This window comes from Lepus europaeus, chromosome 5, assembly GCF_033115175.1.
Source record: "Lepus europaeus isolate LE1 chromosome 5, mLepTim1.pri, whole genome shotgun sequence".
NCBI classification, from domain to species: domain Eukaryota; kingdom Metazoa; phylum Chordata; class Mammalia; order Lagomorpha; family Leporidae; genus Lepus; species Lepus europaeus.
Window position 1 is genome coordinate 25,052,333 of NC_084831.1, and position 23,849 is coordinate 25,076,181.

The 23,849-nt window shown below is 52.8% G+C and overlaps 1 long non-coding RNA gene across 1 annotated transcript; it reads left to right on the forward strand.

Moving 5' to 3' along the window:
* Window positions 1-645: 645 nt before the first annotated feature.
* On the forward strand, window positions 646-23,114 carry LOC133759616 (uncharacterized). The gene is made up of 3 exons (XR_009865913.1): window positions 646-773; window positions 15,958-16,151; window positions 18,916-23,114. It is a non-coding gene; the product is annotated as an uncharacterized LOC133759616 (long non-coding RNA).
* The last annotated feature ends 735 nt before the right edge of the window (window positions 23,115-23,849 follow it).

Sequence of the window (23,849 nt, forward strand, 5' to 3'; positions counted from 1 at the left end):
CCAGTTCTGATCCCAGCTGCTCTGCTTCTGATTCAGTCCCCTGCTAACGTGCTCAAGAAAGCAGCAGATGATGGCCTAAAAACTTAGGTTTCTGCCACCATTTGGGAGATCAGGATAGAGTTCCTGGCTCCTGGCTTTTGCTTAGCCCAGACTTCACTGTTGCAGCCATTTAGACAGTGAACCAACAGATGAAAGATCTCTCTTTTTCTCTCTGCTTTTTAAATAAATAAACAAATACTTTTTTTTTTTTTTTAAGTTTCTGCTTTGGATGCCTGCATCCCATGTCAGGGTGCCTGGTTCGAGTCCTGTCTCCTCTACATCCAATCCAGCTTCTTGCTAATGTGCACCCTGGAGGGTAGCAGGTGATGGCTCAAGTACTTGAGTCTCTGCCACCCTCGTGGGAGATCTGGCTCAGCCCTGGCTGTTGTGGGCATTTGGGAAGTGAATCAGTGGATGGAAGATCTCTCTCCTCTCTTTCTCTGTCTCTGTCTCTGTCTCTCTCTCTCTGTTTTTCTTTCTTTTGTGTCTCTCAAATAAAAATGAAAATAAATAAATAAAAGTGGCAGAGGCAGGATTTGAACTGAGATCTCTGGTTCTAAAACATTTGTTTGTTTTTTCTTCAGTCTTCCCTTCATTCTCTAGCCACTTATCGAGTACCAAGTAGATGGCAGGCCTTCCACAGTGGCAGGGGACACGAGGCCCAGACTCTGTGTGAAAGATGTTTCCTGTGAGCTGGAGAGGCAGATAGCTCAGCGGACTCCCATTTCGGCATGGTAAGCTCTCCTGGGGGAAGTGGGAGTGGTCATAGAGGGGGCCATTGCTTTGGACTTGCCTTTCTCCTTGGTCTGTGGACTCTCACACTCTCCAAGAGCTTCCCTTCACGTCCTCTTCCCCCAAAGTAAGGAGGCTATACACTTGCCCCATCCTGGGGGTGTTAAGGAGAATTGCAGTGGAGACCACACAGCAACCAACAATCCTCTTCCGGGTGGGCATTTATCTCAGCACCCGTCGGGATGCCCAGGTGCCATATCAGAGCACCTGGGTTCCATCCCTGGCGCCAGCTCCTAATTCCAGCCTCCTGCTGATGCAGACCCTGGGAGGTAATGGTGTTGACTCAAGCAGCTGGATCCCTGCCACCCACACAGGAAACCCGGACTGAGTTCCTGGCTCCCAGCCTCAGCCCTGCCCCGTCCCAGCTTCCTGCTTGGCCCAGTCTCAGTGGCTCCTGGCGTTTTGGAAGCGGATGGGTTCTCTGCCTCTCAAATAATTAAACAAATAAGTCATTTAAAGAACAGAAACAAAAAAAAATCACTTTATGTTTTTATTAGTTAAAAAAAAAATCTCTACAGAAGAAATAGCTCTCAACTGGCCTCTCTCTCTGTCTCTCTGTCTCTCTCTCCATCTCCTGGTGAAAGCTGGTGGAGCCTGTTTCTCATCCACTCCTACGCCTACACTCCCCCCATGCCTGGGTGCTCTAGCTTGGTTGGAATCTGGTGGTCTTCTGGGCTCTGGGTGCCAAAGCCCCAAAGCCAAGATGACTGACACCGGGCACGTAATAGCCTGTGGCATCTGCGTGAAAAAGACATCCGAAAGGAGAGTGAGCACAACTGGGTGGTGAAGTGATGTGTAATCTCTGTTTTGTTCTTTTTTACTTATTTGTTTAAACGGTTTTTCCCCTATCATAGACATATCATCTTTGTAATCAGTAAGAGTGAGGAAGCCAGTGCATCATTCTCGATTTTGATGCTTGTCAGTGGCCCTGCAGGTGTGGCAGGAGGTCCGTTAGAAGCGGTGGCAGAGGGGGCTGTGTCTTGGGCATGGTCGGTTCCAGAGAGTCACTGAGATTGAGAACGAGTCACCCTTTCTGGGGTTGGGGGTTGCTCTGAGCCCAGCTCCTCCCTCGCCCTTTGCTGGTACTTGGGCGCATCTCTGTTAATCTTCCAGACTAATTTAGGAGACAAGCTATTTTTTTTTTTAAGATTTATTCATTTCGAGCCGGCGCTGCGGCTCACTAGGCTAATCCTCTGCCTTGCGGCGCCGGCACACCGGGTTCTAGTCCCGGTCGGGGCACCGATCCTGTCCCGGTTGCCCCTCTTCCAGGCCAGCTCTCTGCTGTGGCTAGGGAGTGCAGTGGAGGATGGCCCAAGTGCTTGGGCCCTGCACCCTTGGGAGACCAGGAGAAGCACCTGGCTCCTGCCTTCAGATCAGAGCGGTGCGCCGGCTGCAGCGCGCCTACCGCGGCGGCCATTGGAAGGTGAAGCAACGGCAAAAGGAAGACCTTTCTCTCTGTCTCTCTCTCTCACTGTCCACTCTGCCTGTCAAAAAAAAAAAAAAAAGATTTATTCATTTCTTTGAAAGGCAGAGTTATAGAGAAGCAGAAGCAAAAAGAGAGGTCTTCCATCCACTGGTTCACTCCCTAAATGGCCCAACGGCCGGAGCTGCGCTAACCCGAAGCCAGGAGCCAGGAGCATCTTCTGGGTCTCCTATGTGGGTGCAAGGGCCCAAGGACTTGGGCCATCTTCTACTGCTTTCCCAGGCCATAGCAGAGAGCTGGATTGGAAGTGGAGCAGCCGTCCATATGGGATCCGGCACTGAAGGTGGCAGCTTCACCCGCTACGCCACAGTGTTGGCGGTCTCGAGACAAGCTATTATTTCACAGGGAGGAAACCAAGATGAAGAAAGTGAGACACAGAGAGGTTCAATTACTCACTGAGGAACACACAGCTAGCAAGTGCGGGACGTGACATGAGCTTTCAGCAAGACAGCTAAGACGCTGCTTGGGACACCCGCGTCCTATAGCTAAGTGCCTGGGTTTGAATCCTTGGCTCCCCTTCCCAGTCCAGCTTCCTGCTAATGCATACCCTGGGAGGCAGCAGGTGATGGCCCAAGAAATTGGGTCCCTGCCATCCATGTGGGAGACCTAGATGGAGTTCTGGGCTCCTGGCTTTATTCTAGTTCAGCCATAGCTGTTGCAGGCATTTGGGAAGTGAACCAATAGATGGAAGATTTCTGTCTCTCTCTCAGTCTGCCTTTCCAATCAAAATTTTAAAATGAAAATTAAAAAGAAAAGAAAGTGAAGGTGGCAGGATTTGAATCCAGATCTGAGTCACTGCATAGTCAGTACTTTTAACCTCTGGCCCTAAAGGCCTTCCAGCTGTGAGGTGTTTATGGATTCCCCGCATGTCAGACAAAGGCATTCTGGAATCATCTAGGCCAGTCAGCGAGCTGAAGAGCATCGCCCCATTTTCCAGATGAGAAAATCAAGGCCAGAGAGGGGACTTGCTCAGTGTAACCAGCTGAGAGGCAGTGCATTCCTTCTACAACCCAGGGCTCCTTTCTCTCCGTGGGCAACCCTCCTCCATCAGCTACCTCCTGCCAACTAGTGAGGCTTCCTTCTCAAAACGAATGACTCAGGTAAATTGCTGGCTGGACTTCCCCTTTTGCAAGATACCGGAAGTCTGTGCTGCTTGTGGGTGAACAATTTGAGGTCAGTTATAAAGTGGGTGGGGCCACATAGAGGATTGGGTTCCACAGACGGCAGGGCTCCCTGCCACCTGTGCCGCCACACCTGCAGTTTTCCTGGCTGAGGGTCATGTCTGTGTGTCTGCCAAGTCAGGCTCCAAGTCCCACCCCCAAGGGCTGGCCGCATTGTTAGGAATTTAGAAAAACGAACCCAAAAGAATGGGCATTTGGTGTAGTGGTTAAGACACTGATTAAGATGCCTGTTTCCCACATCTGAATGCTTGGGTTCCTGTCTCAACTCCACTCATTTTTTTTTTTTTTTTTTACGATTTATTTATTTATTTGAGAGGCAGCGTTACAGACAGAGAGAGGGAGAGAGACAAAGAGACAGGTCTTCCATCTGCTGGTTCACTTCCATAATGGCTGGAGCTGGGCTGATCGGAAAGCCAGCAACCAGGAGCTTCCTCTGGGTCTCCCACCACATGGGTGCAGGGGCCCAAGCACTTGGGCCATCTTCCACTGCTTTCCCAGGCCATAGCAGAGAGCTGGATTGGAAGTGGGGGAGCTGGGCCTCAAAGTAGCACCCATATAGGATGCCGGCACTGCAGGCAGAGGGTTAACCTACCACGCCACAACACTGGCCTCAGCTCCACTTTTTAAAAAAATATTTATTTTATTTATTTGAAAGGCAGAGTTAGAGAGTGGGAGAGAGAGAGAGAGAGTCTTCCATCCACTGGTTCATTCCCCAAATGGCTGCTGATCCGAAGCCAGGAGCCTGGAGCTTCTTCCAAGTCTCTTACCTGGGTGCAAGGCCCAAGCACTTGGGCCATTTCTGCTGCTTTCCCAGGTCCATTATCAGGGAGCTGGATGGGAAGTGGAGCAGCTGGGACTGGAACTGAGAAGGCTTACCTGCTACATATGCCACAGCTGGCCCCTCAGCTCCACTTCCGATTCCAACTTCCTGCTGATGCACCCTGGGAGGCAGCAGGTGATGGTTTAAGCAGTTGTGTCCCTGCCACCCCCATGCAAGCCCTAGAGTGAGTTCTGGCTGTCCCAGCCCTGTGTTTTGGACATTTGGGGCATGAACCAGCACATGGGGGATCTCTGTTTCTCTGCCTTTCAAATAAAATAAAATTTTAAAAAAAGAACCCACAAGGAGGGGAGGGGATGTCCCCTCCATAGTAATAACTGACAATTGGGGCCAGTGCTGTGGTGTACCGCGCAAGACCGCTGCCTGTGACACTGGCATCCCAAGTAGGCACCGGTTTGAGTTCCAGCTGCTCCACTTCTGATCCAGCTCCCTGCTAATGGGCCTGGGAAAGCAGCAGCAGATGGCCCAAGTACTTGGGCCTCTGCACCCAGATGGGGAACCTGGAAGAAGCTCCTGGCTCCTGGCTTTGGCCTGGCCCAGCCGTGGCCATTGAGGCCATTTGAGGAGTGAACCAGCAGATGGAAGATATCTCTCTTTCTCTCTGTCTCTCTCTGCCTCTCCTTCTCTGTGACTCTTTCAAATAAATGAATAAATCCTAAAAAAAAAGAACCTGACAATTATTTAATGTTTATGGTACAGTGATCTTTCTACCGTGCACGGTGCTACGTGGCTGACCCCGGGAACCCACACGAGCCCTGTAACAAGCCTAAGAAGAAGGTTCTGCGGCTCTGGGGCTCCATAACACTAGCTGCAAATCACAGCCACGCGGCTTCCCAGCTCTGTGTCCTCAGGGAAACTATTTACATTCATGCAACAGATATTTTTAGCACCTACTCCATGCCACACACTGTTCGCCCGAACAGAATAAAGACGCCTGCTCTCTGGCGGGGCCCTCAGTCTATAAATGGGAACAGATGTATTGTAAACATGCAGAAATGACATTACTAAGTGATAAGGGAAAGAGTGAGGAGACGGGGAGGGGAGGAGAGAGGCTGGGAAGCGAAATCCGGTGCAGAGAGGGTCTCCCTGAGAAGGTGGGGCTTACACAGAACCCCGAGGAGGTGAGGGAGTGCGCCAGGTGTGTATACACACACACACACACATATTCAAAGGGCAGAGGGGGCATGGGGAGCTCACTTGCATCAGCATCACCTTCAATGCCTCTAAGTCCGGGTTGCTCTCCAGGTATCTGCTGAGGTTGTCCACATGGGTCGGGGTCCCACTACTTGAACCGTTATCTGCTTCTCCCCAGGGTCTGCATTTGCAGGAAGCCAGGATCAGGAGTGGGAGCCTTGTATCAAAGATAGACACTCCAGTGTGGGGTGCAGGCGCCTTAACCCCCCTTTTTAAAAATATTTATTTACTTGAAAATGAGAGTTATACACAGAGAGAAGGAGAAGCAGAGAGAGACAGAGAAAGAGACAGAGAGAGGTCTTCCACCCGCTGGTTCACTGACCAGTTGGCCACAACAGCTGGAGCTGTGCCGATCTGAAGCCAGGAGCCAGGAGATTTTCTAGGTCTCCCACGTGGGTGCAGGGGCCCAAGGACTTGGGCCATCTTCTACTGCTTTCCCAGGCCACAGCAGAGAACTGGTTCAGAAGTGGAGCAGCCAGGACTCGAGCCAGCGCCTACATGGGATGCCAGCATTGCAGGCAGTGGCTTTACCCGCTACGCCACAGTGCCAGCCCCTTAACCCCATTTTTCAGATGAGGAAACCAGCTGGGAGAGGCAGCGCAGTCTGACCAAGGTCACACAGCCAGTGAGTGCCAGCGCCGGGATTCAGACCCAAGTGTGATTCCACACTGCTCTCCCAAGGTGTCTCCCCAGTGGTCACTGAAAGGCCTTTCCTCCAGTACGTGCTGCAGGCTGTGGTGACGGACCATGGCCTAGTTCTGTCTGGAGAGAAAGAATCACGTGACACTGGTCCCTAAGCCACAACGACAGAGCAGTCTGGGCTGCCTGGGAGAGCGCCAGGACCCAGGGGAGAACTGGCTGTACCTTGCCAGGGTCACAGCTTCCTCACGAGAAGCCCTCCTCCCTTCTGATTCTTAGACCAGAGACATCTTCTTGTCACCGAGGTCTAGGCTCGGCTGTCACTGGGTGGCCTGTTTCCCAGGGAAATGGAGAGAGAGAAAACATCTGGGTTGGCTGCGGTTGCCAGGCAACGCCCAGCCACTCACACACCCGGCTGTCTGCCATTGCCGGGGTCGAGCAGGTCTGAGGCCTGGAGACCTTAGCTCTGGTTCTTGTTTGCAGCCTCAGTTTCCCATCTGTTGTCTCAAGAGCCATTGGATGGCGTGAGTGAGTAGACACCAGGGGGTCAGAAGATGGGTGGAAGCAGGGCACAAAGGCCCGGAGGCAGGTCATGGGTGACACACGGGTGACAGAAGGCCCAGTCCTCCTGTCCTTTGTGTGCTAGGCTTACCCTGGTCCCATGCTTACACGCTAAGGACCAGGGACATTTCCTTTCCCATCCTAAGCCAACTAGGGCCACCCAGAGTCCACCCCAGGCCCACTCTTGCAGCCCACATTCTGGGAATTGTCCTCATACCCACAAGTCATTGCAGCCACCGCCTACCCCGCAGCCTCTTCCCTGGGGGAAGTTTCCCCAGTTCCTGCTCCAGTCAAGCCACCCGGCTGTGGGTGTTCCCCTGGACACCCATCAGAGGATCTTCTGACGCTGTCTGTGGAGATTGACTGAGGGTAACCCCTGAGGCTGCTGCTGGGGTTGGTGGTGGGTGTTCCAAAGCCGTCAGCAGTGTTAACACGTCCCATTTCACATCCATCGCAGACTGTAATGACAGCAGCTGCCCCTGGCTGGGCCTAGCACAGCACCACATCCTTTATGTCCATGAGCTCATTTAATCCCCGTTTGATCCAGACAGACGGGGATGAAGGCCATTATTGTACAAAGGAGAAGATAGAGCCCCAGAGAGGAGAAGTGATTCGCCCAAGATCTCAGGAGCCAGGGAAGGCAGGACTCACCCCCAGGGTCACAGCCTTGGTTGTAACCACAACAGTGGGTTGCTTCCCCACAGTCCCATCAGAGAATATCCTAGCTGGAGAGGCTCAGCGTGTCCCCAGCCCCCACGTCACAGACAGACAAGTTGAGGCCAGAGAGAAGACGTGGCTGGCCCCGAGTCACAGAGCAGGTCAGTGGCAGAGCAGATTCTGGGACCATTACCCGGAAGTTCCACCAAGCCATTCCAGACAACAAAAGTTCCCCAGGCAGAAGCGGGGGATGAACAAGAAACCCCGTCTTACGAAATCCCCAGCATTTCTTAAGAAGTGGAATAGTGCATAGGGCTCACGGACAAGGATGCCCCAGAGGTCCTCAGGGCTGCATACGTCACCCTTGGGCCTCAACTCCAGCAAGTGGGGTGGTAAGCCCTCTCTCTCAGGTGTCCCCTTGGCTAAGCCCCACCAATTCTCCAGTGTTAGTTCAATGTCACTTCCCCTGGGAAGGTATTTACGAGTTCTCCCCACCATAGATTCTCATGGCCCCAGCTCTTTTCCACAGTGACCCTGACACAGTTTGCTCCATGGACACCTCTCAGAGGCCGTTGTTTAAACAGCAGCTTTAGAATTTACCCTTAGGGCCAGTGCTGCGGTGTAGCAGGTGAAGCTGCCGCCTGCAATGCCGGCATCCCATGTGGGTAATGGTTCAAGTCCTGGCTGCTCCATTTCCCCTCCAGCTCCCTGCTGATGGCCTGGGAAAGCAGTGAAAGATGACCCAAGTCCTTGGGCCCCTGCACCCATGTGGGAGATCCAGAAGAAGCTCCTGGCTCCTGGCTTCAGCCTGGCCCAGTCCTGGCTGTTGTGGCCATTTGGGAAGTAAACCAGCAGATGGAAGACTCTCTCTCTCTCTCTCTCTCTCTCTCTCTCTCTCTCTCTCTCTCTCATTCTCTCTCTGTGACTCTGCCTTCCAAATACATGAAATAAATATTTTTTAAAAGAACTTATCTTCCACCTGCTCACCCCCAAAGATGGCATCCCAGAAATCCTAGAATGTGGTATTATCATCACAGAAATGAAATAAGCCTTTCAACAAGCGCTAAGACAATAAATGGTTGATATAAAAGCATTCAGAAGTCACCCCGGTAGACTCTCGGACCAGCTTCAATTTGTCCTAGAGCTCGGTCGCCTTCCTAAAGGCAGAGCAACCTCAATGCCCAGATATCTCAAGACAGCCTTTCCTTGAGTAATTTCTTTCACTCTAGGTCATTAGTTCTTAGTATGTAAAAGAATTATTGTGTAGTATGTAACAGCTTTGACTGTATTTTGAATAATATGACCTTTCCACCTCACTGTTTACTTATTTTATTTCCCTTTATTTATTTGAAAGGCAGAGGAAGGGAGAGAGAGAGAGAGAGAGAGAGAGAGATCTGTCATCTGTTGGTTTACTCCCTAAATGCCCACACGGCTGGAGCTGGGCCAGACTGAAGCTGGGAGCCTGGAACTCCATCTGGGTGGCAGGGACCCAAGGACCTGAGCCATTACCTGCTGCCTGCAGGATGCATGTTTAGCAGGAAGCTGGGTTGGGAGTAGAGCCAGGACTCGGGCCTGGGCACAATGATGTGGGATGTGGGTGTCCCGGGCAGCTTCTTCACTCCCTCCTGACTGCTGAGCTTAAGGCTACACCCCCACAGAGATACCTTGCTATGATTATGAACGTGAAATAGTATACACTCCTGTACACTATCCGCCTTCCCCCACTGGAAGCCATGAGAACCTGGCACATCTCTATATCCACACCCAGCCCTGTGCCAGGCAGAGAGCAGGTACGCGGTGTTTGTTGAAGGAATAAATCACAGGGGTTTCCTTGTGCAATTAAGACCAGAAGTGATCTCTGTGGGGCTCAGCGGCTACAGGTGCTCTCACTCTCAGAGACTAGAAGCCACAGATTCACTTCCTCTACACCTGCTCCCTGCGTGCCCAAGGCCAGAAGCAGCATGGATGCGCACGTGGATGGGCGTGTATTTATTTACTCACACTGTGAAAACGAGAGACCACTTTCTATTTTTGGCCATTGCATCTGTATCAGTTCCACAAACTGCCACAAACTTGCTGGTGTAACACAACACAGTTTTGGGATCTGACAGCTCGTGTTTCTGAAGTCTGAGGCCTAAAATCAAGACATGCTCTGGGCTGCATGCCTGTGGAGAGGCGGGGAGGATCTGTTTCTGTGACGTTTGCAGTTCTTAGAGCTGCCTTCCTCGGCTCCTGGTCCTCTCCTCCATCTTCAAAGCCAGCAGTGTGGCATCCTCGAATCCCTCTCTGCTCTGTCTTCACACGCTGTCTTCTCTGTTGCAAGGATGCTTGTGGTTCCATCAAGTCTCCCAGCTAACAATCCAGAATGATCTTAACCACCGTGCTACAGGCGTTAGGCCTTGGAATTTTTAAAAAAGATTTACTTATTTATTTGAAAGACAGAGCGAGAGCGAGAGCAAGAGAGAGCGAGAGAGAGAGAGATCTTCCATCTGATGGTTCACTCTTCAAATGGCTACAACAGACAGGGCTGAGTCAGTTTAAGCCAGGAGTCCAGAACTCCATCTTGGTCTCCCACATGGATGGCAGGGGTCCAAGCACTTGGGCCATCTCCCACTGTCTTCCCAGGCACATAGCAGGGGGCTAGGTCAGAAGTCTAGCAGACAGGACTTGAACTGGCACTCTGATATGGGATGCCAGAGTTGCAAACAGTGGCTTAACCCGCAGTACCACAACTGGAGCTGGTCCCTCCCTGGAATTTTTAAGCAAGTGTTATTTGTGTGTTGAATTAAACTAAAAATTCTGATTAGTCACAAGATCAGCAATTAGCTTTTGCTAATCAGAATGTGAAGAGGGGTCGGCTTTGTGGCACACTGAGTTAAGCCTTGGCTTGCAACTCTGGCATCCCAGATTGGAATGCCGGTTCAAGTCTGGGTTGTTCCACTTCTGATTCAGCTCCCTGATAATGCACTTGGGAAAGCAGCAGAAGATGGCCCACATCCTTGGGCCCCTGCCGCCCATGTGGGAGAGTTCCAGCCTCCTGGCTTTGGCCTAAGCTCTGGCTGCCATGGCCATTTTGGGAATGAACAAGCAAATGGATGATTCTTTTTCTTTCCTTCTTTCCTTCTTTCCTCCCTCCTTCCATCCCTCCCTCCCTTCCTTCCTTCTTCCTCTTTCTTTCTTTCTTTCTTTCTCTTTCTCTGTCACTCTGCCTTTCAAACAAATAAGTAAATAAACAAATAAATATTTTTAAAAAAGATGACAAGAGAAGGGAGAAGAAAATGGATTCATTAAGGTTACAGAAACTCCTGCCCCAATCTTATCCAGAGACCAAACTGTTTTATTCTGATTTTATGTCTGAAGACACAATTTGCAAGTTTTATCGTTACCAGTTTACCAATCTTGATTTCTACTTACCAGTGAACTGAGGAAAAGAATGGACTGTTTTGGTTAAGTATGAACTCTGGAGTCAGAAAGACCTGCATCCAAACCTTGGCTCTGTCGTTTCGCTTTTTTTTTTTTTTAAGATTCATTCATTTGGGGCTGGCACTCTGGTGCAGTGGGTTAACACCCTGGCCTGAAGCACCGGCATCCCATATGGGTGCTGGTTCTAGTCCCGGCTGCTCCTCTTCCGATCCAGCTCTCTGCTATGGCCTGGGATAGCAGTAGAAGATGGCCCAGGTTCTTGGGCCCCTGCACCCACGTGGGAGACCTGGAGGAAGCTCCTGGCTCCTGGCTCCTGGCTTCGGATCAGCGCAGCTCCAACCATTGCAGACAATTGAGGAATGAACCATTCAGATGGAAGACCTCTCTCTGCCTCTCTTCTCTCTGTGTAACTCTGGCTTTCGAATAAATAAATTAAAAGAAATCATTCATTTATTTGAAAGCAGAGCTCTGCCACTTAGCTGTAAACAGTAATTTTTACCTCTGTGAGGCACCTCAGGTGATGTTTTTTCCTGGTTTGCTTATTTTTGGTTTGTAAAACTGAGATGGCAACAGAACTTCTATTGTAAGGTGGTTGTAATGGGTGGGTGGGTGGGAGCAGGAGGGGGTGGGGCAGCAGTTGAGATGCTGACTGGGACCTCAGCTCAGCATCCCACATCAGAGGGCCTGGTTCAAGTCCCAGCGCCTCTGCTTTCAGCGCAGCTTCCTGTCGATGTGCTCCTGAGAGTCAGCAGGTGATGGCTCACATGTTTGGGTTCCTGTCGCACATCCGTGAGACCTGGGCAGAGTTCTGCGCTCCTGGCTTTGGACTGACTGAGCCTTGCCTGTTGCAGGCATTTAGGAGGTGAATCAATAGATGGAAAAATAAATCATAGATAAATAAAAATTGGGGGCAGGTGTTGTGCTGTCATGGTTTAAGTCATTGCTTGAGAATTCTGGGTCTTGCACTTCTAACCCAGCTTCCTGCTAATACATCTGGGAAGGTAGCGGATGATGGCCTAAGGACTTGAGCCCCTGCCACCCATGTGGGAGACCAGGATGGAGTTTCTGGCTCCTGGCTTTGGCTTGGTTCGGCCCAGGTTGTTGTGGACATTTGGGAGTAAACCAGTGGATGAAAGATCTCTTTCTCTCTGTCTCTCCCTCTCTCTCTGTCACTCTTTCACATAAATAAAAATAAATAAATCTTTAAAGCTTTGATTGTGGTTGTGACAAATCAGTTAGGTAATGTATATTGTGGTTCTCAAAATGTGGTCTCCAGACCAATAGTATTAACTACCTGTGAATTAGTCCCGCCCTCAAAATCTTGAATCATGTCCCAGGGACATGTTACAACACACCTTCCAGGGAATTCTGGTGTAGCTGAAGCTTGAAAACCCCTGGTGTGGTTGTAATGTGCTAGAGTTAGAGCCTGATACACAATAAGCACTCAATGAGTGGTTTTAGCTGTCATCATTGTTGTTTGTTCTAGCACATTCCCATTGAGTTGGATAGTACCTTTCCTCCCCCATGTCCTACAAATGCTGTATGTATTAGGATGGTCTGTTAATGCAGTCTCTCATCCACCCATCCGCCCTTTAATGAGGCAGAATCTTCTAGAAATCGGGAGCTCACTGTCTGTCCTGGCAGGTTAAGCCCCAGGTCAAGTCCTGTCCATGCCCTTGTGCCAACCGTGCATGCACTGGTAGGGCCTTCCCAGGGGCCTCTTCTCCACCAGCCCCTGCTGTGTTTAGCTTAGGTCTCTCCCAGGCTTCAGGACAGTTCTCCTGTATGCCTGAGCCTTGGGTGAGGCCTGACCAGCAGGGAGGGTTCCTTCTCTAAGTGGAGGCTGTGTTTCAACTTGTTTGCCTGGTGTTTTGGCAGCCGCCCCTGCTGACTCACTCTGGTCTGAGGTCAACCAAAAGCCCCAGGCCTTTTTCTCAGGAACTGCTGGGTGCTCTGGTTGGGCGGGTCACCCCAGGGCTTGATGTGTAGGACTCATTTCTTAAAAATAACATTACTTTTGAATTATAAAAGTGATACAAGCCTTTTTTTTTTTTTTTTGGTGATACATACTTGATACAGTAAGTTTGGAAAACAAAAAGAAAAAGCTCACTCACTGTAATGGTAATTTAAAAATTGATTTCAAAAATGATCCTACATTTCTGTACTCAAGAAGAAAACCCACAAGCAAGCAATTTCTATTTCTGGGAGTTGAAACGAATAAGAGAAAGCAAAACAATGTACACTAAGGATAATTGTGAATTCTAACATATATGGCTACCTCTTGTCTGGTAATTCACATAGAGATCAAAATCACAACGTGAGCTCATGCCCCAGAGACTTCCACAGTCAATGTTTTGGGTATAGCTCTTGGGATTTTACAGTAAGCATTGTTTTGTTTTTAGATTTGTCTTTATTTATTTTCATTTTATTTGAAAGGCAGCGAGAAAGAGAGACAGACAGGTCTTTCAACCAACGAGTTTTCTGATCTTACTCCTCCAATGCCTGCAACAGCCAGGGCTGGGCCAGGATGAAGCCAAGAGCCCACAACCTCATCCAGGTCTCCCACGCGGGTGGCAGCCACCTGAGTACTTGAGCCATCACCCACTACCTCCCAAGGTGCGTGTTGGCAGGATGCTGGATTGGAAGCAGAGGAGCTGGAACAGGAACTGGGCGCTCCATTTACTTCAGCTTACCCCTGCGCCACAGCACCTGCCCTGCCCGTCTTTCTACCACATCATCAGACACACACTACTGGGCCCCACTACACTCTAAGCTCCATCTTGCTTAGCGTGGTGGACACTTCTGTGTCCTCAGGGTCCCACAAGAGGGTGTGACCTTATGTGGTGGTAGGATTGTAGAGTGAGAGCCAGAGAGTCGCCAGCTGGATAAGAATTTGTTGAAGGAATGAATGAGCAAACCTCGGTGAAACTGAATGCTTGCAGGGATGTATGTGTGTGAGCTGGTCGATAAAGCACCAGTCACCTGCCAGCCCCGGCCTCTTCCTGCGCCTTGTCGGGCATGGGGGCGGGGCTCCTGCGTGACCGAGCTGGGTCCAGAGGCCCCGCCCCTTACTTCCGGAGCGTCTGAGGGCGGGGCTTTTCGAGACCTAGGGTGAAGGGAGCCTCAGGTGTGGGGCAGAGCGGGAGGGGTTGCAGGCTTGCCCCGTAGGCTAGCCGGGCAGCCTGCCCTGGGCCAGGATCCCGGCCCCGACTCAGTTAAGCCGGTTTTCGGCTGTGGCTGCACAAACTTGGCTTCCTTGGCCAGCGGCCCCACCGGAGAGGGGATCTCAAGGAGGCCTCAGGGTCGGGAGGCAGCAGCCGGCATGCCGCTGAGTCCAGGTCCCTTCCTGGCAGGTGCTCCTGCAGCCAGACCTGACCCCAGCTGTTTAGCTGCTTGCTGTGTGACCTTGGCCAGCACCGGTCTCCTCCTGCAGCCTCAGTTTCCCGCGATTGGAAGAAGTCTTACCTGCCTCCCAGGCAACCTCCAAAAAAGTCTGCGAAGGCGAAGCAAAAACGAAACCCTGAAATTCAGTACCTTTTTGAGTCCACTGAGCAGCCCCTCATGTGGCGTAGAAGGCTCAGAGTGAGAAAAGCTGTTCCCAGCCCAGTCTTCAGTTTCTGTACCCGGGAAACAAGGCACTGGTACTCAGCATCTCCAACCTCCCCGGGCCCCTATGCAAAGTGCCTGGCAGGGCTTGGGAGCAAGTCACTCTCCCTCTCAGAGGCCTAGCTTCACGCCCAGCCCTTCTAGAACCCAACAGCCCCCCCATCTGTGGCTGTGGCTGAGATGGGAGGGGCTCCTGGGACATTCCTGAGCCTGGGGTGTCCAGAGCTCCAGGAGCCCCTGTGAGAAAACTCGAAAACTCTGCTGGGAAGCTGGCTGGTCTAGGGGCCTGGGGAAGGGAGTTTTTAGAGAAGGAAATGCTTGTGGTGAGACAGAATGATGGAGCAACTTCTCGGGGATCTGGGTGGAAAACCCCTGGCTCCTGGTGCGTTCCCATGGTGGGACGTGGGGTGGGGGACACTGCAGCCCCGCCCAGCTGCTCTCTCCTCCAGAGGGCACCTGATGTTCATCGCACCCTGCAGCCACACAGCTGAAACCTCACATCAGCGGCTTGCCGTCCCGTCCCTGGGCCTCAGAACCTCCCTCTCCCTGGAGCAGGTACCAGGGGCACCCGGAGGCTGAGCCCACCAATCAGGCCTGGGCGGCTGGGGAACAGGCGAGGGGGCTGAGTGGCCTGGGTGCCAGCTCCTGACTTGCAGGTGACAGAGGAGCTCCTTTCCCCGATTCGAGTGAGAATAAAGTTGCATCTGACTCTGCAGTGATGCGATCTTGAACACAAGACACTGTGGCCCAGCCATGTCTGTCTGTCTGTCTGTCTTTCAAATATTTACTTATTTATTCTAAAGGCAGAGACAGAGAGAGAGAGAGAGGTCTTCTATCTGTTGGGTCACTCCCCAAATGGCTGCAATGGCCGGAGCTGTGCTGATCTGAAGCCAGGAGTTTCTTCTAGGCCTCCCGCGCAGGTGCAGGGACCCAACGACTTGGGCCATCTTCTACTGCTTTCCCAGGCCATAGCAGAGAGCTGGATTGGAAGTGCAGCAGCCCGGACTTGAACCAGCACCCATATGGGATGCTGGCACCGCAGGTGGCACCTTTACCTTCTATGCCGGCCCACAGCCATGCATTTTATAAACTCTGGGCTGTTGGGTGGTAGAGAGGTGCTGTGGAGGGCTGAAAAACACGCAGGCTCCTTGGAGGGCTTGCTCACTGCCCACCAAGCCATTAGGCTCCTGTGCTCCCACTTCCTCAGCACTCGGTTAGGGCCAATCTTTCCTTCTCTGTGCGAGAGGAGTGTGGGTGAGCTTCGGGGGCTCTGGGCCCACAATTCTGCTGGCCAGCGCCGATCTTGAGCAGGCTGCTCCATCTCTTGGCATCGAGGTTTTCCCATCTGAAGGTGGGTGCCATACCCTTCCGCGGCGCTGCTGAGCTCACACAGCGGGGGTCAGCACAGAAGAATTTTGGATGTGAAGGAAAGTCAACACAGACGTGGGCGTGGTGCGGCCTCATCTTCCCCGGCTCCCAGAGGAACGTGGTGTATCCTGCCCTCCCCTCAAAACCCTCTGCCCCTTCTTTGCTCTCTAACACAGGCCAAGAACCGTCCTCAGACAAATCTTGTACTTTTTACTCCTGAGTTCAAGGTCCCGGCTGTGGTTGTCGTCTTCCTGGCAGACGTGTTTCCCTTGCACTGTTTATGTCAGATGCCCTCCGTGTACCAGGGAGCTGACACCCGGCACCTGGATCCGCAGCCGCTCTTCTCTCAGCCCCCGCAATCGAAGGAGCCGTAAGTCACGAAGATTCTGTTCTGAGACTCTGTCTTCCATGTGTCTCCCGTGTGCCCCAGGACCTGTTGGAACAAGCAGGGATGGTTGTGAATGGCCACTCACCTGCTCTAGGGAGGCCCTCTGCTGACCCTGGATTTGCACGCCTGCTGACTCCCAGGCCGGCTGGGAGGAGGGGGTCACGACCAATGGACCTAGACGTGTCTTCTCACTTTCTTCACAGCTTTTGTTTTTAAAGTTCAACTCTTCTATTTCCCAACTGTTGTTTTATTTGTTATTTGAAAGGAAGAGTGATAGAGAAGGAGAGACAAAGAGCTTCTGTCTGCTGGTTCACTCCCTCCCCAAATGCCCACAACAGCTGGGGCTGGGCCAGGCTGGAACCAGGAGCCAAGAACCCCATAGGGTTTCCTATGTGGGTGGGCAGGGACCCAAGTACTTGAATCTGTGGCTCCTCGGGCTGTGTTCTAGCAGGAAGCTGGATCAGAAGAAGAGTGGATGGGACTTGAACCAGGCCCAATGTGACGGGCTGTGGGTGTCCCACTGTGGCTTACCCTATTGTGCCCCTTCCCTTACATCTTCAGCCCCTACACAGTAGCACCTCGTAAGGCCTAGAAACATGGCTGAAGAACTGGGCTCACTGCGGGAAGCCCTTTTCCTCTTCAGGCCTCTGTTTCGCCACCTGCATAATGGTGTGGAACTGACCTGGAGAAGAGAGCATTGGAGGCTACTCTAGTTCCAAGAGTCTTGGAAACATTGGTAGGTAGGTAGGGAGCAGGTGGAGAGGGGAGACAGAGGCACAGCTGCTCAGTGGCCTGCCTGAGGGCCGGAGGTCCTGCTCCTGCCCAGGCCGCCTGCAGGGCCAGTTCCTTCAAAAGCTCAGCTCCTTGCTTGCTTCCTCCTCCCAAGAGGGTGCAAAGCCTTTTGTGAGATGTCACCTACAACAGGCTGCTTAGCACCTTCCCCAAGCCCTCCGGCTTATCTGGCTGGCCTGTGGCCTACCCTGGCTGGGCACTGGCTGCTGCTGTCCAGCTGGCACAGCCCCAGAGGCCGGGCTGCGGAGGGAGAGCCCTGGGTCTCTGCCTGGTGGCAGCTGCTGCAGATAGACCTGGATTCGATTCCCAGCTCCGCCACTTTGTTAGCTGTGAGGCTGTGAGGCTGCACCTGACTGGGTCACAGAGATCCCAGATAACTGCAGCCACGGACCGGCACGAAGACACGGTGGGTACCCTGGGCCGCAGCTTGCCGACTCACCCTGCCGATCCATCACGGGACTCGCTGGCCTCTGTAATTGCGTGCTGTGTGCTGGTTCTGTTTCCCTGACTAATACAGAGACCTTGGGAAATTTGCTGAGCTTCTGTTTTGAAATATGTAAAAAGTGCAAGCAGTAATTCTTAGCGCAAGTGCCATTTCCCTGCTCTGGCATTCCCAGCATTCACCAAGAGCAACGCTGCCTTTTCTTTGTAGCATTGCAAGGTGATTCCCTGGCTGCCCTGGCCAGCCTTGCGAAGACTCATTTCCCCCATTACCGACTGTACACTCAGCTGATGCCGCTCCTCCCCATCCCCAAGCCTTCGCATGAGCTGTTCCATCTTCCTCCACCCGTAAACTCTCACGCACTCCTCAGGGGCCTTCCCGGACCCCCCAGGAGCCGGCTGTGCCTTCACAAGGCCGGGCACCCTCCTTGGCTTCTGCATTATTCATGCCGTGCTGTGGTTGTGGGGCTGTGTGTCTGCCTCCCGCCCAGGTTGGGAGTCCCCTGAAGCCCCCTGACTCACTCATGGCTGTACACCAGGACCACAGAGTAGGGGGCTTCCCCCCCTTCCCTCTGCTGCTGCAGGGTTTCCCAGCAGAGGGCTTTCAGGCCCACGTCCATGGTCTCAGCGACACAGCAAGGCCAGCAGGCAGAGCCAAGGTTGGGGCTGCCACGTCCCATTCCACCTCCCCGGAGAGGGCTAGTTCAGAAAAGTCAACTCTGAGTGGGGGCAGGGTGGGTTCTTTAGCTTCTGTAGCCTCCAACTTGGCCAGAGCTGTGGGTCATTGAGCCATCGGCCTTGGCAAAAGCTGCAGGGCAGGTGGGGGGCACAGGAAGGGCTCAGGTCTTGAGTGGGCAGGAAGGGGCCCTTCCCTCCGTGGCCCTGGGCAGCTTCATTTCTCCTCCATCTCTCAGGTCTTATAGTAAGTAGCTCTGAGGGTCAGTGGGATGCTTGAGCCAATGAAGGGATGAGGGAAAGAGACCAAAGAAACTGACACAGCAAATCAAGTTGTGTCTCCAGATACACTCAGCTAGTTCAACCTTTTTGACAAGGGGCTTGCTAATACTAGAACCCTTTTGCCTGAATCTAGAGTGTCCCCAAACTCTTCAACAGTACCCAAAGATCCTCTCCCTAAAGGCCTAGAGGTCCCCCCACTGAGACCTAGAGGACCTCGAACTGGGTCGATGCCCGCTTAGGGTCCAAAGATGTTTCCTCCAATTGGAGGGCTTGATGCTTTTCCACAGCTTACAGTCTCTCTGGTGATGGAACCCACACTCCCTAGACAGCACAGAGGAGAGGCCCGCACTACCTGCCCTGGCTGGGGCTCGGGCTCCGCTCCGTACAAACACAGCCCCTCAAGGGCAGAGGGAACCACGGGCCGAGTGCCTGCTCTGAGCTCTGGGCTGCCGGCACTGGGAAATCAGCTGTTTGGGACCCCTGGGTACCCACATGCTCAAGACAGGGCTGTCCCCAAGCGGAAGCTTTCTCTAAAGCTGCTCTCTTCTCTCTCCAGGAAGCTGCATCCCAGGAAAGTCCCTCGGATCTCTGTCATTCCCAGATTGGCCTGACCCAAGGCAGAGCTGGGAAAGACAGCAGCCACCTTCCTGTTCTCACCGGGCGATCTCCGAGTCCAGAGAGGAGGGTTCTTGGCCTGGCTCTGACGGTCTGTGTGCACATGGATGGATGGCTAAGACTTCTGTATTTCACTTTGCGTTTCGGTTTGCCGAAGAGGGGGGGCAGTGGGCTCTGCTACACAGAGGATTCAGCAGGATCAGAGATATGGATTTTCTTTGCTGCTGACATTTCAATGATGAGAATGAGAACACCAGTGGGAGGGACTGTGCGGTGGTGGTGGTGGGGGAGCTGGAGTTGAGGCAGAGCAGGGAAGTGGCCCTGGGTTCCCCTCACTGAGGACAGAGCTCACAGTCATCGTGGCTGTGACATTTTCCCCACTCCTGTTTCAGGTAGTGGGAACCCCGCATCCCCAGGGAAAGCATCACTTTTTGGGGGATACCCTCCCTGTCTGCCCAGGAAGGCCAACTTCCTGTTACAGCCTTCTCCAGCTACCTGTATTTTTCTAAACAGGTAACACCATAGTAACAATTGGTGTGGCCTGGCCGTGTCTCCCCAGCAGAAGTCAGCACTGGCCCTTCTTCAGAGGCCGGGGTGGGGGGGCCTGGCTCAGAGGCACTCAGTAGCAGTTTTGCTGCCATCTTGTAGGTTCTCTGAGTGCCAGCTGCCTCACCAGGCTCCTGGGGGAGCCCAGAAGATAGAAGACGTGGCCTGCAGGTGTGAGGGGCTGGGATGAATGGACTGCTCTGGGAAGAGCTGCAGCTCAGACTGCAGGAGTGGAATGCCCTGACCAAGACCGTGCAGCATGACCTTTGGCCTCCAGGGAATGGAGGAAGTGGTGTGGGTCAATCTGGAACTCCAGAGGCTAGGGGCACTGCTCACTCTTTCTTTCTTCCTTTATTTGTTTATTTATTTATTTGAAAGGCAGAGTATCAGAGATAGACGGAGAGAGAGACTGGCCTTCCACTTGCTGGTTCACTGGCTGGAACAGCCAGTGCTGAAACAGACCAAAGCCAGCAGCCTAGAACTCCATCCGGGTCTCCCATGTGGGTGGCAAGGGCCCAAGCACTTGGGCCATCACTGCCGTATCCCAGGCGTACTAGCAGGGAGCTGGAACAGAAGCGGAGCAGCCAGGATTCCAACCTGCACTCCCATATGGGATGTTGCTGACATTTGTGGTAGCTTCATCCACTGTCGGAGCGCTGGCCCCACGCACTCCCTCTTGGGGCCTGTAGCTGCAGCTCAGGAACCAGTGCTGAAGTCAGCCTCTGCCACCTCCCACCTGCCCCTTTGCTTCCATCTCCTGGCGCTTGCACACTCTCCTCCCTACACCTGCCATGGGGAGCTCACGCTTTCCTCAACAGCCTGAGTCTCCCTCTGCACGGGTCGTGCCCTCTCTTAACGCACATCCCCTTTTCTACCAGGAAAATGCAAGACTCAACTGAGCTGCACGTTCTTCCTCCTGGGAAGCCTTCCAGGCCCCTGCTTGGAGCCCTGCAGCCCCTGGACAGCCTTCTCTCTACGCAGTGGTGTACTGACCACACTCAGACGCTGTGCTGCTTTTCCTTTGTTCCCCTCGGCCATAACCAACCAGAAGCTTCTGGAAGGCAGGGATCCACTCAGTTCCTCTCTGTGGCCCCAGTGTCCAGCAGGGCCCGGCTCCAAGGAGAGATCTTGCATAACCTGGCACCCGGGTTCTGGGCAGGAGACGCTATTCTGTTGTATCTCAAATGATCATCCTGGTTTAGGCAACGTTTGAGAGGAAGTTCAAGGACAGGGCTGATCTTATTTATTTACCTTCCAGGAAATGGAGGCCCACGAAGAGGTAGGGATTTGCCCAAGGTCCTACAGCACGTCAGCCACCAGGGGTCCTGATGCCTGGTCCCCAGCACATCAAGCCAGGGCCAAGAGGCTACAGGAGCCCAGGCCCTGCCGCTGCTCACTGCACCCTGGTTCAGTCCCTCTGGCCGGGCTCTCAGCCAACAGCAGCATGAGGCTCAGGCTGCCCCTGCCAAAGGTTGTGCTGTCAGCAGTCTGGGGGAGGTGACCAGGCCACTTCCCTGTGGGCAGCTGAGACCCAGCAAGACTTGGAGCAGCGCCTCCACGGGGTCATGGGCTCTGGGGACAGTCTCCAGACAGACAGCGCCCTTCTTGACAACCGGATTAGATAGAACCTGATTAGACTTGAGGTTAACAGTCCGGAGTGCATGGAGCAGAGCCCAGCATGGGCTATGTGCTCAATGAACAGGCATCCGCATAGCACCGTTACTACTACTATGAAGCAGAGGAAAGCCCACACAGTTCAGTGGCTAAACGCACTGACCCTGATGCGTGTCAATAAGACACAGTCAGGCTGCATCACTTACCAAGTTACGCACGTTTTTAAAATCTTCTTTTAAAAAAGATTTATTTTATTTACCTGAAAGGCAGAGTTATAGAGAGAGAGGGAGAGAGACAGAGAGATCTGCCATCTGCCAGGTCACTCCCCAAATGGCTGCAACAGTCAGAACTGGATCAGGCCAAAGCCAGGAGCCAGGAGTTCCACCCAGGTGTCCTACATGGGTGCAGGGGCTCGAGTACTTGGACCATCTTTTGCTGCCTTTATAGGTGCATTTGCAGGGAGCTCGATCAGAAGTGGAGTAGACAGGGCCGGCATGTGGAATGCAGACAGTGGCTTAACTCGCTATGCCACAGCGCCGGCCCCTGTTTTTGTATCTTTAAAAAGAGGGAGCATTTAGCACAGTGGTTAAGGTGCCAGTGTCCCAAATAGGAGTAGGAGTACCTGGGTTCAATTCCCAGCTCCAGCTCCTAATTCCAGCTTCCTGCTGGTGCAAACCCTGGGAGGCAGCGGTGCTGGCTCAAGTGGGTCCTTGCCACCCATTTGGGTGACCTGGATTGAGCTCCTTACTCCCGGCTTTGGCTTGGCCCAGCCCTTGCTGATGCACACATTTAGGGAGTAAGCCAGTAAACAGGAGCTCTCTCCCTGTGCCTCTCACTGCCTTTCACATAAATACGTAAATTTTTATAAAGGGGCGGGCATTTGGCGCATCAATTAGGACACTGTTTGGGATGCATCCCACATTGGAATCTCCAGGTTTGTGTCTTGGCTTCCCTTCCCATCCAGCTTCCTGTTAATGTGCAACAGGGGGAGGGGGCTGTTGCTGTGACGGGTTAAGTCGCCGCCTGCAGTGCCTGCATCCTGTACGGGTGCTGGTTTGAGTTGGCTGCTCCACTCTGATCCAGCTCTCTGCTGTGGCCTGGGAAAGTGGTAGCAGATGGTCCAAATGCTTGGACCTCTGTGCCCATGGGGGAGACCCCGAGGAAACTACTGGCTCCTGGCTTTGGATCAGCACAGCTCCAGCCATCGTAGCCATCTGGGGAGTGAACCAGCGGATAGAAGACCACCACCCCCCCCACACTTCTCTGTAACTCTGCCCTTCAAATAAATAAATAAATCTAAAAAAATGTGCAACTGGGAGGCAGCAGGGGATGGTCTGAATACGTGGGTACCTGCCATCTACATGGGATATCCTGATTAAGTCGTGGGCTCCTGGCTTCAACCTGGCTCAATCCTGGCTGTTGTGGGCATTTAGGGAGTGAACCAGCAGATGGGAGCTTTCTCTCTCTCTGCTCGTCAAGTAGATAAAAATAAATATATAAGCATTTTTTTAAAGCAGGAGGGGACATGGGGGAAGCTGAGCAAGCATTTGTGGGTGGTGAAAGAGGGAACGGCACCAGCTCCTGCAGGGCACGGAGCGTGGGGAAGCAGAGCACGTTCCAGGGGCAAGGCATCTGCGTGTGGCTGGAACAGGAGAGGAGTGGCGGGTGGCAGAGAGAAGGGCTGGGGAGGCGAAAGCAGACCCTAGCCTTATGCTAAGGAGTATGCACGTGTCTTGTATGCACGCTAAGTACTGAAGCTTTCCAAGCAGGGAAGGATGATGTGATTGGTTTGTGTTTGTCATGGAATGGAGAGAGGATCAGAGCGGAGCAGCCGGACTGGAACCAGGCACTCAGATCTCAATCAGCAGCTTCACCCTGCCGTCCAGCAAGGCTCAGCCTAGTAGTCGCCCCTTGTCTGCAGTCTCAGTTCCCTGAGGCCAACCAAGCTCGGAAAATATTAAATGGAAAATTCCAGAAACATTCAAGTCATAAGTCTTAAGTAACTTTCATGTGGTACATTGTTATATTGTTTTATTTTATTATTGAAGTTGTCAATTATTATTTGCTGTTAATATCTTACTCTTCCTAATTAATTAACTAAACTTCTTTGGCATATTCATACTGGGGGGAGGGTTTGCTATTATCCGGGGTTTCAGGTATCCCTTGGGGGACTTGGAGCAGTCCCTGCTCAGTTAAAACCGGGCCGAGTGGAGCCGCTCTCGTTCCCTCTGTGTCCTTGCATCCCAGCCTGCATCCCACACTGCAAGGAGCTGCTCACATGTGAACTCTGGGCACAAGTACTTCCACGATTGGGCTGTTCCCCATGCTGCTGCTGCTTTTTTTTGAAAGGCAGAGTTACGGGGTGGGCGGAAGAAAGAGAGAGGTCTTCCATCCACTGGTTCACTCCCAAAATGGCCGCAGCAGCCACGGCTGGGCCAGGCCAAAGCCAGGAACCAGGAACTTCTTTTGGGTGTCAAGGGCCCAAACACTCGGGCCATCTTCCACTGCTTTCCCAGGCCTTAGCAGAGAGCTGGATTGGAAGTGGAGCAGCCGGGACTCGAAGTGGCATCCATATGGGATGCTGGTGTCATAGGTGGTGGTTTAACCCACTACAGCACAGCGCCAGCCCCTCCCCCACGATTCTGATATCCTCTGTGCCTGACTTGACACCAGCAGCCCTGCGGCAGAGGCTCGGTGTCTGCAGAAGTAGAGCCC